This window comes from Myotis brandtii, unplaced genomic scaffold (assembly GCF_000412655.1).
Source record: "Myotis brandtii unplaced genomic scaffold, ASM41265v1 scaffold674, whole genome shotgun sequence".
In the NCBI taxonomy this organism is placed as follows: Eukaryota; Metazoa; Chordata; class Mammalia; order Chiroptera; family Vespertilionidae; genus Myotis; species Myotis brandtii.
In genome coordinates this window covers 593,755-597,757 of record NW_005370630.1, presented here as the reverse complement: position 1 = coordinate 597,757, position 4,003 = coordinate 593,755, and the positions used below count along the sequence as shown (strand labels likewise).

The 4,003-nt window shown below is 40.1% G+C and overlaps 1 protein-coding gene across 3 annotated transcripts in view; it reads right to left on the bottom strand.

The window, feature by feature from the left end:
* NASP (nuclear autoantigenic sperm protein (histone-binding)) overlaps positions 1–4,003 on the bottom strand; it is a 29,760-nt gene that overhangs the window by 24,106 nt on the left and 1,651 nt on the right. The window lies entirely within an intron of this gene.

Here is a 4,003-nt window from a genome sequence, read left to right as displayed (position 1 = left end):
ATATATATGCATGCATGCATAAGGTATCATTGAGGAATATGTAATAAATCTCTAACACTGGTTGACTCCGTGTGATTAGGGAGTAAGGGTTGGAGGGAAATCTCACTATATACCTCCATTCTGGATTCTGAATCAGAAAGGTTATTTTTTTTAAACTTCAATGGTCCATCAAAAATCAGAATTATCCACCAATATGCCCTACATTCTCATGCAAACAGCTTTAGTTAAACAGCAACCTCTTCTTTAAGGAAGAGTTCACTGTAATCCTGCCCATTTCATTTTTCCCTATCTGGTCCATATGCCTAAGCCCTGCTACAAAATACCAAATTCCTAAATATTGGTGACTACTTAGAAATTAGAAAAGAGGAAGTCCAGAATATTTTTATTTCTGAGGTTGGAAACAGTATTATCCAACTAAAATAAGGTATAAAAACAGGATTCATTAGTGAAAACTGGGGATTTATGCATTAAGACCTGTTGATTTGAGGTGTTTGCGGAGCACAAATAACATTCAAAAGGCAATTCAGAGCAAACATAGGACTAACAGACATAGCATATGCAGTGCCTGTTATATTTTTTAGTGCTCTCACCAAAAAAGAAAAAACACCCATGTCCTGTCAGGTGTTTCTCAGTGGTTAGAGTATCTGTCTTCACGAAGGGTCACAGTTTTCATCCCAGCCCCAAGTCTGGCACGTGTGCAACAGATGACTGTGTCTCTCACATGCTTATCTCTCTCTCCTCTCCCCTCTCCTTTCCACTCTCTGAAAAAAATCAATGGAAAAAATATCCTCAGGTGAGGATTAACAAAAAACAACCTATGAGCCGAAACCGGTTTGGCTCAGTGGATAGAGCGTCGGCCTGCGGACTGAGAGGTCCCAGGTTCAATTCCGGTCAAGGGCATGTACCTGGGTTGCGGGCACATCCCCAGTAGGGGATGTGCAGGAGGCAACTGATCGATGATTCTCTCTCATCGATGTTTCTAACTCTCTATCTCTCTTCCTTCCTCTCTGTAAAAAATCAATAAAGTATATTTAAAAAAAAACAAAAAAAAAACAACCTGTGGCAGGTGGCAATATTCATATTTTACAGAGAAGGCACTTAACCAATTGACTTTGTAACCTATATGACCCTCCCCATCAAAATTCATACTGTATTCCAATTTCCTATTGACTTTCTGTATTCCCCAGAATATAGGACAGGCGTGGGCAACCCCTGGCACACATGCCAAACATGGCACGCCAGTAACTTTTGCTGGCCCGTGAAACCCTCTCTTATAATCTTCCATTTACAATTTTTTTCTTAATATCGACTTTTTTATTTTTCAGATAAATTCAGTGTAAGTGCATCTTAGATAAATAAATAATTTTACATAATAAGTTATCTTAAAGACCATAGACGTGGATTGACGAGAGAGGGGAAGAGCAATTTCAATAGTGTCAAAAACGAACTATTGAGGACTTGGAATGCCATTCCAGAAAATTTTTTGTTTAAAAAACTTTGCAACAGTGTTACTCTCCATGTTTTCATCCAGATTGTTCTCAGTGATGAATTTTGTTAAGTCTCGTAATAGGAGTAGCCTGATGGATGAAAGTAGTAGCTCGTGCATATCTCTGAAGGTCACAAAATATAAACCTGATATAAAATCTCTGTCATCAGTGATGCAGCAGAAAAAAGTCCCACTGATAATATCAAACAGAGTCATAAAATTTTCTGTCGGACTATCAGTGTACATGTATACATTAAAAAATAAATGTATTTTTCATCATCATATACTGTGTTTTTGTCGCTTGAATGAATTTTATTATTTCTTCAAGGTTCTTCACATACGTACACCTTAAGAGATATCAAGTAGGCATAACATGTTCTCAAAAAATTAGGGTTGGCACGCAGAAGAATTTTGAGTCAGAGATTTTGCTGGTTTTGGCACGCACTCACAAAAAGGTTGCCCACCCCTGATACAGGACTTAATTCTAAGGAAAGAAACCATGTGTATTTTATCCTAGCTGTAGCCTAGCACCAAGCACAAGGTCTGGCACCTAAATCAGTATTTGTTAAAATAAGGAATGGTCCTGGATGGTGTGGCTAAGTTGCTTGAAGTTGATTCCTGGTGAAGCACATACCCAGGTTGTAGGTTTGATGGATATTTATCTCATTCTTCCCTCCTCCCCCGCTCCTCTCTAAAATCAATTGAAAAAATAAAGGAGCAATTCTGAATCACTATAGTAGGATTAGGGCAAGTGATTTTGCCAATTAGCATGTAAATGCCAGAACTTTATTATTGAGCTAAACTACCTTTTTTTGTCATCTTCTAAAGCAATGGATAAGCAGGTCAGGAATTATGACAGGGAAGTCAAAATTCAATGACTCCACATAAGACTTCTTTTAACTTTCTCATTCCTTCTCACCACTACAGTACAAACTCTTATATGCTTTATATTTTCTAACATAAAGCCGTAAAAACTAATTAAAAAAATAACTATAATGAGGACTGATTTAGCATTTTGACAATTATTACCATCAGCCATGTTGTTTAAATGGCAAGAGGAAGAGAAGCCAAATTGAAGCTTTTTACAGAAGACAAAATTGTGGCCCAACATCACTGCTTAAGGTTTAAGCAATGAAGCTGGTATCCAAAAAAATAAAATCAACCCTGCACTGAGGTTTATTTCTCATTCCACCTTTCCTCTCTACTGGTTTGGAAGTTATATTCTTATCCTTTCAGTGGTTATGCTGGAATTACAATGTGCATTCTTATTCAAATCTAAACTCAGAAGCATTTTCTTTACCCTCCCCTTAAAGCGCCTTAGGGGCTTGACCTCTGAATAGTCTCAACCAAGATGTAACTTCTGAATGCTGCCTTTTATTGTTCTTTCAGACTAGCTAATTAGGTTTACGTGCAATTTCATCTCCTCTCAGATAAGCTTTTGGGTAGGTAATGACAAAATAAAAACTTGGGTTTATGGGACTCTTTCCCCCTCCCCACTTGACAGTCTGTACTTGTTCTTCAATAAATCTCCACCTTTGCTATAAAAATAAGACACACACACAAGAAAAAGAACTTGGGTTTAATGCAGACTCTACCAGTTACTAATTTCTGCATTCTGATCTTGACTTTTCTCACCTACAGGAGAACTACTTCATAGTATACTCATGTGGATCAAATATAAACATTCAAAGACCCAAAAAGTGATAGGTAGCATAGGTAGAGATAAGTAAACCTCTGGTAACTGTAAGTGTACTAACACAAAGTGTAAGGCTCCATAAATTCATAAAAACCTCACAGCAACCTCTCTCAGTACAGTGCACCAAGAAAAGTAAATAAATAAAAAGTGCACCAAGAAAAAAATAACAAAGCCCCTGAGAAAAAGGAAAGATTGCGCAGTTGGACATACTAGGTGGGAAAGAGCACTTGTTCTCTTTAATGAAATGTTTTCACTATTGAGCGTCGACCTATAAACCAAGAGGTCAGGGTTCGATTCCCTGACCAATGGTTCTCTCTCATTATTGGTTTCCATTATTTCTCTCCCTCTCTGAAATAAACAAATAAATAAAAACCATTAAAAACACGTTTCTTCACTATTCAAGAAATATCTCAGGCCTGAGTAGCATGGTGCCACCTTCGGAGCAATCGTGTCTTCCATCATCCCCTCGTCCTTCGGTGCATTCCTACTGCGCATTCACCTACCAACCCAACACCGCCGCCAGCGAGCAAAGCTCCCGGCAGCTCTCGGTGAAGATGCTTCACATCCCCGAGAAGCCCCAGAAACAGCGTCTCTCGCCGACACTCCCACAGTCCCAAGAACCACGATGCTCTCCACCACAGGCCCAGAACCGGCTCGCTGCAGGTAGGAGGGCACGAGGTGAGCGAGGAGACCGCAGGGAACCAGCCTCCCGGTGCCCCACAGCGGAAATCACAGGCTCCGGCCGCGCAGCCCCAAACAATGGAAGTTTTCCCGCCTCCTCAGGGCCCCGCCCCCTGCTCCAGCGCCGGCGGAGGCGGGCG